Here is an 11,485-nt window from a genome sequence, read left to right as displayed (position 1 = left end):
GGGACAAAAATATAAAGAAATGATTAAAACACTGAGCGGGATCGTTAATGTGATGGGACGTAATGGGAGCGAATGGTACCGGCAACATACACCAAATTAAGGAAATAATAGACAAAAATGTCCACCTTCACACTTCAAGAGCTAATTTGCGACTATCAGTAGAGAAATGGAACATGGCGCGAGTGTTTTATTTCCAACAGGACAATGATCGAAAGCACACCGCTGGCATTATAAAGCTCTGGTTAGTGTATAATGCACCAAAATTCTTAAATTCTCCACTTGAATCGCCAGATCTCAACCTCATTGAGAATTTGTTAGAATTTATCATGCCGCGACGCTTGACGGCCTGTGGGTCGATTTGAAAAAAGTTGAGAGGAAGGAGGGGTGTCACCAAGTTTTAAATCTTGCATGTGGAGTGTTCTCTTTAAAGTTCTTCGAATAAGTGATTATATTATATACCCATTTGTGTTTGTACGGTTAATTCTGTGCCTATATTTTTCGCTTATTATTGTTTATTATTTATTTTTATTGAATTGGAACTATTTTACTGCAATTTTTTTTGGTAGTATATATTCTATAATTATTTGCAGTATGACTTTTTAAAAAACAAAAAAAATTATGTAGGACTATTTATTTTTTGCAAATTTATTAATTTTTACATTACGGAAGGGTCAATTTTGTTAGTGATTCTGTCAATGAGATCGTAGCAGTTATACAGAATGTTCGGATAGGTGAAAATGATTGTAAAGTGGATATTGTTCTGAAGTTATAGCCGACTGTGATCTTCATTTATAATAAAAAAGTAATGTCGGTTTTGACAAAACGGTACGCTGTAGCAAAAAACTAAGCACGCCACTGCAATCGCATCGAAAAAGTGCCTGAATTTTTTTAAAATTTTAGTTCAACAACGTCCTAAACAAAAAAGTTATGAGGAATTTTGAAAATGGCCGAAACTTGAAAAACGCCCTCTGACGTTGTGAACTGGAAAAATATCAAAACTGTTTTCGCCATTAATATTCTCTTAAAAATCGAGCTCTTGACAAGTATGCTATTTTTTCCATATCTAGCTGGGAAATGGGATCATTCAGTCAAAAGACTCCAAACGCCCTGTACAACTTAAGGATAACGGCCTTGGATTTCGCTTTAAAAAATCACAATAAACTATACATGTATGCATGCATTTCTTTCTGTAGGTCAGTTTATTTCTGACGTGTCAAATTTACACCTTGTAATTTTCGAAATAGTTAAGTTAATGGAACGAGAAAAAATTGAAATTCTCTGCATAGTTGGGTTTGGTGATAGAACATGTATTCAAATAGAAACAGCTTAGTGATTCAATGAAATCCATCCAGATCATTCCCCCATACGTCAAAACGTGCTGTGTAGAATGGAGGCTAAATTTAGAGAATTCAGTCATGTTAGAGATGGGCTTCAATCTGGTTTTCTTGCTCGAGTTGAGAATGAATAACTTGTCATCTTATTTTCCTTGGAAAGGAACCCATGTAATGTTCTGTAGCAGACTGGGGCCAATTTACACATATCGAAATCTGTTGATCACTCAACAGTCCCCAGACAAAGTTACTCTCGAAAAAAATAAAATCGGTCCTTTTCACGACAACGGAAATTTTGAAAAGAAATCAAAAATCCCCTTTCTTAGTTGTACACCTGGTAAGGTTTTACTTATTGATATGTTCAGTCGTAAATTTCTCGATACCTTTTGAATTTAAGCATGGGACATGGTACATAAAACATACTTACTTAGAAGTTTATGCAGATTCCGAAAATGAAATAAAAAATTGGTGTTTTCAATTTTCGCGAAAAAATAAAAACTGGTAGTCATAAATTATTTATGGGCCAACATGTACGCATAAATTTTCCATAAAAAAACACATTCAAAAATTAAAATTGACGAGACCGAATGCTTTTCCAAAAAAAACGCACCGCTGCATTTTAAACGAATTTAGACATTATTTCTGGGACTCACTGTTTAAAGTTGTTGAAAGTAGGAAAGTTTTGCAAAAGCATCATAAAAATAATAAATAGAGCACGTCCAAGGCAACGATTCTTTTAAGCTGTTCTTAGATCGCTCTTCTTCATTTTTAATCTGTGTCAGTTGAGATTGTGCCAGGAAAGCGCGAAAAAATACATCTGAAGAAAATATTAGTTGGACCACGTGAACTACCAAGTAATAGCCCTAATCATCAATTTGTCAAAAAATTTTGTTGTAATTTACATTTAGAACCAATTTGGGTGTGCAGAATGGTCCAATTTCAAAAGGGTGTGAAATTTTTTTTGAATTTGGAGGGTATATTAAAAAACCCAGACGCGTTGAATGAGATATATTTTAAAGAAAAAGTTAGTTGAAAAATTTTAATTTCCTGAAGAAAAAATTAGTTCTTAGTTCTGTTGTTATGAGGGGTTTATGAAAACTTGTCGCTTCTAGAAGTTCCCCGTACAGTTTTTCCCACCAGAAACCACCATAGGAGATTTTGGGAAAACTCTGTTGAGCAAAGTTACGAAAATTTATTAGTTTGGCAAGAGCCTTGGAGGAATCTCATCTAAAATATTTTCGATTAGGTCACACTTCCGATTATACCGAAAGTCGGTACTTGCTTGCGTATTTTAAATGGAACACCCTATATATTATTGCATTATTGGATCATATGTTCAATTTTAATACAAGTTTCTTAATATGTTGGCTTTCTTAAAATTAAGAGTGTTCAAGATATATGAAATTCAATGTTGAAATTGACAGATGCAGACGTCTGCAGAATTGGAAATTGTTAACAAACGGAAAAAGATTTTGTAAAATTTTTTTGTCACTATACTGAAGAAGGTCAATATTTTAGTGTGCTGCCAAGCTTTGCTTACTATTTTCTATAGAGTGTCCAAAAAATAGAGTCAGCTCGGACATCAAAAAATGGTCAATACTCCAAAAGTTTATATGAAACTCTATTGACATTTTGATGTGTTATGAAACTATGTCGAAAAAGAAGTTAGTTTCACATTTAATTACATAAAGTAAAGTTGTATAGTTATTGGATAATTTTGTTTTATAGGTTAATGCAGGAATAGTAGATCTCTAGTTTCAAGCTATGATACGAATATGATAGACGTATCTGTGCAAACTAGAAATGCCAGAAAAATGCCATAATTATATGACATAAGTTGTACGCATTTAAATAAAAATATTAGTTATACAGGGTGTCTCGCATTAACAGGCCAACTCACTAACCAGAGATTCCTTATGCAAAAATAATTACATTTTCTTTATGGCAATTTTTTTTTAGCGCTTTGTACTCATTACACAGGGCATTGAAGTTAGTAGAAAAATCACTTTTGTTAATAACTTTTGTTACTAAAGTAATAGAGAAAATGAGGGGTTGTATTCACATTTTTCCCCCAATCTTTTTTGGTGCTCGCCAGTGGGTCATTGATTTAGTTATTCAAATTAGTTGCTTCTTTATCTGGATTACGTTGTTCTTGTAAAATTTTGATTTCCAAATGGAAAATCAAGACATTTAGAAGGGCAATGTATACAAACTGCTAGAACAGCAATCATGTGTGTTTTGGGACAACGTTCTTGACATAAATGGAAAATAGGAAATACATATTGGGGGGCAATAGGCTGAAATATTTTCGAAAGTAAGCTGTAAAACAAAAGCACCATTGACATTTACAAAAACGAGTTGTGGGGGGAGGGGGCAACGTATACACGACTCTCTATTTTCCCCATTTTTTCTCCAATTTTTTTTACTCAAATCATAGGAAATGTGCGCCTAAGCAAACAATATACATCATTGCCAAATTGCGTTACAATATATTAAGAAACACCCAAGTTATTAACAAAAATAATTTGTTTTACTAACTTCATCACCCTGTGCAATGAGTATAAAAGGCAAAAGAAAAAAGTGCTGTAAGGAAAGTCTAATTATTTTCAAATAAGGAATATCTGGTTAGCTGATGGCCTACTAATATGAAACGCCCTTTCCACACCCCTGTATAAATAAAGCTAATTTAATTATAACATTATATGTTCGAATTACGGATGTCCTGTCCCTGCACCAACTTATTAAAGTGAATTTCTAAAAAATATGTAATTTTGCTTGAAATAATTAAATATGAAGATAAGTTCTTTTTCAACTTAATTTCACACTATATGAAAATAATAGTAGAGTTTCGTTAAAAATTTTGATCATTTTTTGAGTTGACTTTATTTTTGTGGACACCTTGTATGAAATATTACGCAAAGCTTGGCAGTACACTAAAATATGCACCTTCTTTAGTGTTGTGGCAAAAAAAGTAACAAAACACCTTTCGGTTTAAGTGCTATAGTTGTTATATTAGAATGCAAAATTATAAATAATTTTATTAACAATTTCCAATTCTGCAGACGTCTACATCTTTCACTTTCAACGTTAAATTGTATATATCTTGAAAACCATTAATTCTAAGAAAGCCCACGTTTAATAAGCTTGTATTAAAATTGAACGCAAGGTCCATAAGTGCAATAATATATAGGGTGTTCCATTTATAATAAGCAAGCGTCGACTTCCGGTACAATCAGAAGTGTAACGTCATTGAAAATATTTCAAGTGAGGTTGCCCCAAAGCTCTTATCAACTCACAAAATTTTCGTAGCTTTGCTATTCATAGTTTCCCCAACACGCCTAACGGCGGCTTCCGCTGGGACACCCTATATAGCTCGAGAGAGCTGTATAGAATCGAGTAATGGTTAATATTTTCTTTTTTGGGTAATATACGATTATAAAAAAGTAAAATCATAAATTCCTGCGTTTCCGTGACACAACAATAACTTGTATTGTTAGAGACGGTCCAGCCAACCGTATAAAATATGCCCTCTTTTGATTGTCCAAATCTTCAGAAATGCTAGAAATAATATTCCTTCCGTGTACTTCATGGTAAAAATGTTATTTCGCTGAAAGTATCTCAAAAACCGTTAGATATATGAGTTCTTTTACGAAAGCCCTTTTGATGTAAAACTGTCGAAAGTATTAGAATTCGTAAAAAATTCAAGTTATTGGCATCGATAAAAAAATTCGATCGATTTTTTTGTATTTCGGTATACGTCATTCTTAGTTAGCTCGAATCGGATGGTTTAAATGAATTCAACGAGCTCAAAAAGCATCGTTGGAGCATTCTCCAATCTGTAAATCAAAAACTACGAAATTTATTCCCAATTTAGGGAATGAAAAAATATTTTGGCATTACGTGGAAAAAACTAAGTAGCTTTATGTAAGACAAGTTTAGGTAAGTCACTTTATGTTTTACCTTCTAACACCCAACACTTATAGCATTGTTTCTGTAACACCCAGTATGTGGTAATGAGAGAATATGCGCATGAGGCCTTCCATATTAGCAATGAACTTTAAAAGGCAATTTTCAACTTATTAATGTGTGCCCTCGGCCCTGTCTAACCAATTCGAATGATTTCCCGTTAAAGAATTAAGTACAATTTTATTGATAGCTGCAAAATATCCATGGAAACTGCCAACAATTGCAACGGGATTTTCAGTATTTTGTTACTCCAATTTCAGTTTCAAAGTATACAGGGTGGCCCATTGAAAAAGAAACAAAGGCATTTGCGGGTACTTAGAAATGTATATTTGAAAAATGCTCGGACACGTAAAGTTTATATTCGAGGGGGACACATTATAAACGTATAATCGCTCCTTTCTTCAACTTCAACACCCTAGCCGGGGTGAGTTAAACCCTTAAAATCTTAAATGGAAAGTATCTGCGAGTAGCACCTTGTTTGAAAGGTCTTCCGATTCTCGTTATAATGATACCCAAATTAACTAACTTTTATTCAGTAGTTTTCGAGAAATTTGGAAAAATGTCATTAAATTGCCAACAAGTGGAATGCTCTGTTAAAATCGTAAATTAGGAAAATTAATAGTAAAACATTAACAAATGTTCTTTTAATTGATAAGATACTCAAACTGTTCACCATTAGCTTCCATACAGTAATACAAGTTCTGTTCAAAACGAGTCCTAACATTTTGAAGCATCTGTGGAGTTATTAGACGGCATTCATTAACAGTTCGTCGTCGCAATTCTTCCAGAGACTCCGGTTCTGTTACGTAGATCTTGCTTTTCAAATGGCCCCATAAGAAGAAGTCTAACGGAGTCATGTCTGGAGACCTAGCCGGCCACTCTATAGGACCTCTTCGCCCAATCCATTGTTCTGGAAACTCTCTGTTCAAAAACTCCCTAACACGTCGTGCATAATGTGGAGGAGCTCCGTCTTGTTGGAACACTAATTGGTTGTCTTGATAGCGGTCATCATGTTCAACAATGTCAATGAGGAAGGGATAAACAGTATTCCCCAGTAATTCCACATGCTTACTTTTGTTAATGTTTTACTATTAATTTTCCTAATTTACGATTTTAACAGAGCATTCCACTTGTTGGCAATTTAATGACATTTTTCCAAATTTCTCGAAAACTACTGAATAAAAGTTAGTTAATTTGGGTATCATTATAACGAGAATCGAAAGACCTTTCAAACAAGGTGCTACTCGACCATACTTTCCATTTAAGATTTTTAAGGGTTTAACTCGCCCCGGCTAGGGTGTTGAAGTGAAAGGAGCGAGTATACGTTTATAATGTGTCCCCCCCGAATATAAAGTTTACGTGTCCGAGCATTTTTCAAATATACATTTCTAAGTACCCGCAAATGCCTCTGTTTCGTTTTCAATGGGCCACCCTGTATATCTACAGTGTGGTAACTTTAGCTGGAATCCATTCGGTATCTACATGGCGTTTGAGTTTTAGCAAAATTGCTTAAACACGTCAATTTTCTATTTATCCGATACACTTTTTGGTAGTATTCCCATGCTACAAATGTCAACCCCTTAACTAGGGTTACCCTTAAAAGTTCAAATGGAAAGGGGGTTCAAGCGATGCAAAAATTTAAAGATTTTTTCCAAGCCGAGTTTATCTTACATATTACTTTTAACGCTAGAGCAAAATAATATTAAAAATAAACGACATTTTAAGCAATCAAATTATTATTTCCTTTAACTGAGCAACTGTTCAAATGTTCACCGTTGACTTCTTGGCACAGTCCAAACAATAATAAAACTCACCCCTAACTTTTCTAAAGTATTTGGAGTTTTTGCTTGATTTTTTGTCCTATACATTCTTTGAGTTCGTCGATATCATGTGGTTTCGCATTGTAAACTTTCGATTTCAGGTATCCCCATAAAAGCAATCGAGAAGATTGAAATTGGGAGATCTCGGTGGCGATTCTATTGACCTATTTTTTTTATCCATTGATTTGGAAAAGATGAATCTAGTTATAAGACGACATTCCAAGCAAAATGTGTTGGTGCTCCATCTTGTAATTAAATCCGTTCGTCCGGCACGTGTGGATTTACTTCACTAGGAAATAAATTAGATAATGTAGGAACTAGTTCGTCTTCAAGAAATTCTAAATATCGTTCGCCATTTAAATTTTCATCGAAAAATATTGGTCCAAATATTCGGTTCCCTATGAAACCCTTCCGAACATTTATTTTTGCAGGTTACTGCGTGTGACCTTTCCTCATCTAATGAAGATTCACTGCAGACCAATATCGACAATTTTGCTTATTGACATGTCCATTTAATGTAAAAGTTCCCTCATCAGTAAACAAAATCCATTCCATAGGTATTTCGAATCGTTGAAGAGCGTTCATAATCCTTTCGCAAAATCCAGTTCGTCGATCTCTATCATGCTCAAGCAATTCTTGATGTATTTGCATTTTATAAAGCCGAATATTTGCATTTTTCAATATTTTCAAAACGGATCCATCACTGATTAAATTTTCACGAGCTATCTGCCTAACTGGTGTAATCGGGTTTCCTTTTAATGCCAAGAGTCCGTAAATTTTTGTATCGTTATCCATTTTTTGCGGTCTGTTCCTTAGGGTTTTTTCACACGACCATGATCTCTAAATTTTTTTCTATTTTACTTATGATTCTTTGATTAATAGGCGGCAAATCAGGATACTTTTGCCGAAATAATGGAATATCTCCATTTTGTGTGGGAACTCTGCCGCCCCATTCCATCATCATTAAAATTTCCATTTCATGAAATTCGGTTAGGTGAGGCATTAGTCGCAATTTTCTAAGTTACGTGAAGTACTTCTTAGCTCTATTAAACGAAATAAACTAAATGTGTATTGGAGGAATACTCAAATTATTGTGGTTTTTCAGAAATATTTCGTAAAAGAAAATTACAAATAAACAAACAACATTTAGATATGAAAATAATTTATTATTAGTGTTATTTTGCTCTATGATGAGATAAAAATATTTCCGATAGTCCGGTTGAAAAGATCTTTAAAATGATGTATCACTTGGACTCCTTTCCATTCAAACTCTTAAGGATAACTCTCGCCCTGGTTAAGGGGTTGACATTTGTAGCACCATAACACTACCAAAAAGAGTATCGGATAAAATAAAAATTAGCCGTGTAGGAAATTTGCTAAAAATCAAATTCCATGTAGATGCTGAATTTATTCCAATAAAGTTACTACAATATATATATACAAGGTGGCCCATTTAAAATAATCTACCTGAAATTTCTTGGATGGAATTTCTTCCTTCGGAAAACCCCGAGACACGCAAATTTTACTTTTTAGGGGGACATTTTTAGATCATAAATTCATAGGTACAGAATCATCCCCCTAAATAGGGTGTCAACCCCTTCAACAATCTTAAATGGCTAGGATCGTCAAGTAGCTCATCGAATCAAAGGTACTTTAATTCTCTTTATAAGTATGTTGACATTTTTTTGCTCTGCATCGAAATATTGTAAAACAAACCGTTTTAAAACATCTGTAAAATAAATCGAAAGAAATTCATTTTTGAAATAATGTCTTATTTAATTAAGTGTTCAAATTCCGGCCCATTTATTTTCATACAATAATAAACTTTCTGATCAACCTTTTCATGAACACTTTATAGCATTTTTGAAGTTATTTCGCCACATTCTATCACTATTTAGAAGTCAAAATATTCCAGTAAGGTGAATTTCGTTTTATAAACAATAATTTTTAAACTACATCAAAAGAAAAAATCCGGTGGCGTTAAATCAGGCGATCTTGGACGCCATTCAATAAAACCTCATCTACTAATCCAGTGTTCGGGAAAATGTGGATCCAAAAGTTAGTACAGGAACCGCATAGTGTGACGGGGCGCCATTCTGACGAAAAAATATATCATTCTCTGGGGTCTGATCGTCGTTTTTAAGGATATCCACAATGTGAGGGTAGATCAAGTCTTGAAGCAGATTAAGGTAAAATTCTACCGTCTGGTTATCAGGTAGAAAAAGATTCCGAAAATACGATTTCTCAAAGTCTCAGCCCATACATTCACAATTTTCTGAATCCTGTGAATGCTGTTCTCTCATAATTCTAGGATTCACACCACTCCAATATCTCCAATTAGGTCTGTTGACGAAATCATTCAGAAAAAATGTGCATTCCTTAGAAAAGAATGTAAAATATAAAAAATTACGATTGATTAAAATGCTTTCATTCATCAGCTCACATAATTGCATACGGCAATCTGCATCTTCACCACTGAACTCATGAATGAGATGCATCTTATAGGGATAGAAATTGTGCCTTTTCAAGATCCCCTGAGTACTCGATGTGGAATACCTGATGTTGTTCCTCGGGTGCCTAAAATAATTTTTGTTGACTTACGTGATTCAGTTCAATATGTTCCAAAATTAGAATCTGTGCAGCCTCGTTGGTAACAGTGTGTCTTCTTACGTGTTTTTTGTTAGCAACGAATCCAGGCTTCATGAATTTAAATATTGAATTCGTCACGTCGGGATGACTCAGATTTCTACCGTATTTCCTCCATTAAAAATTCTTGCTATTTCCCTGGCTATTTCATTGTTTTTGAAATAGATAATGATCATTTCAATTATCTTTTAAGTGGTGTAAACCATGATACTTTGAATCGTCAGATGAATCGACACATTTCGCGGTACAATTCTGATCGGTGGAAAATTGGAACAAAACTACCCGTTCAATGCTAACAAATCTCATCACCTTATCTTAAGAATTCGATGATAAAAATTATTTTTGGTGGTGTTAGTGAGTTTATTATTATTAAGTTTAGGTTATTTTTTGCGGTTTATTTCACCGATGTTTTAAAACGTTTTTTTTTTTAATATTTATAGGCGAAGCCAAAAAAATTTTTAGTATACTTGTAAAGAGAATTGACATACCTTTGATTTGATGTGCCGCTTGACTCCCAGTGCCATTTAGGATTCTTGAAGCCACCCCGTTTAGGGGAATGACTCTGCACCTACAAATCCATGGCCTAAAAATATCCCCCTTAAAACTAAAACTGGCGTTTTCTGAAGGAAAAATGTCCGTTCGAGACATTTCATATGGACTGTTTTAAATGGGCCAACATGAGTATACATATCTAATAATCTCCCAACAATCTTTAAGTATCTACATTTATAGATTATCGGGGCAGGCACTCATAAATTGAGATATAGATATTTTCTTCTTAGCTTTCGAAATTTTAAATTAATTGGAACTTGAAATTGTAATTTACCAGACCAGGCAAGATTGATGGCATTCCTCGATGCTCATTTTCCCAGCCAGAGATAATCCGTTATCTTACAACCTAATTGAATTTCGATTAGGCTAGAACACTTCACCACTGAAAAACAATAAAGGGAGGTACTTGAGCAATTTTTATCCTTCGCAAGTTAGCGTTCGAGCTCGACCAAGGCATCGTTTTAAATTTTCTCAATAACATATCGTAGTTTACGAAGAAAACAAAGGCCTTATTAAAAATTGCTTGGAAACCCCAACAACCAGCACGCTTCTAAGTTTAATATATTTCCTTACTTAAGTATAATGTGGCATATTTTTCTCTCTTAAGGCATTAGGATAGCTAAAATATCGATTTTTCTAGCTTCGGATCGAGGTCTGCGATGCAGGTTTTTAAAGTGGGCCCATTAATATCTAGAAAAAGAGTATCAAGCGGATTTATATGTTTTTTTTCTCTATCAATATTTTATGAATATAAATGACATTTTCCCAAGAGGTTCAGGGACGTGCAACAGTTTCTATTAGACCTTTCATCTCGCAAACGAAATGAGCTCCGTGGAGAAATCGAACGTCAAGAAAGTTACATTTTTATCTAATTTATCAGAAATACTTAGAAAGACCACAAAGATCCGCTGGTCGCTGTTGTTTTTGGGTAAAGTTCCATCAGACTTGCCCCATGGGCACAGCCCTCAAATTTCTAGATCGACTTTGATTTTTCTAAAAGACATTCCAATATGTTCGGCACAGACATTTTTTTGATAATGTATAGTAAAAAACATATTTTTTCTTCATTTCAACACCCTGTATTTTGGATGTGATATTGCTAACAGACAGTTGTCGAATTTTTTTTTAATTTGGACTCAGAAATACCCCCTTAACCTTTTCCATTTCCCA

General features: G+C 34.1%; 1 long non-coding RNA gene across 1 annotated transcript; it reads right to left on the bottom strand.

Annotated features, from left to right (window-relative positions):
* Nucleotides 1–8,514: 8,514 nt before the first annotated feature.
* On the bottom strand, nt 8,515–10,465 carry LOC136342878 (uncharacterized). The gene is made up of 3 exons (XR_010732705.1): nt 10,252–10,465; nt 9,561–9,905; nt 8,515–9,495 (listed from the first exon to the last, which is right to left on the bottom strand). It is a non-coding gene; the product is annotated as an uncharacterized lncRNA (long non-coding RNA).
* Between the last annotated feature and the right edge of the window lie 1,020 nt (nt 10,466–11,485).

The sequence above is a fragment of the Euwallacea fornicatus genome, chromosome 13 (genome assembly GCF_040115645.1).
Source record: "Euwallacea fornicatus isolate EFF26 chromosome 13, ASM4011564v1, whole genome shotgun sequence".
Classification (NCBI taxonomy): Eukaryota; Metazoa; Arthropoda; class Insecta; order Coleoptera; family Curculionidae; genus Euwallacea; species Euwallacea fornicatus.
Note: the sequence above shows the minus strand (reverse complement) of the source record. Positions and strands in the feature narration are given on the sequence as shown.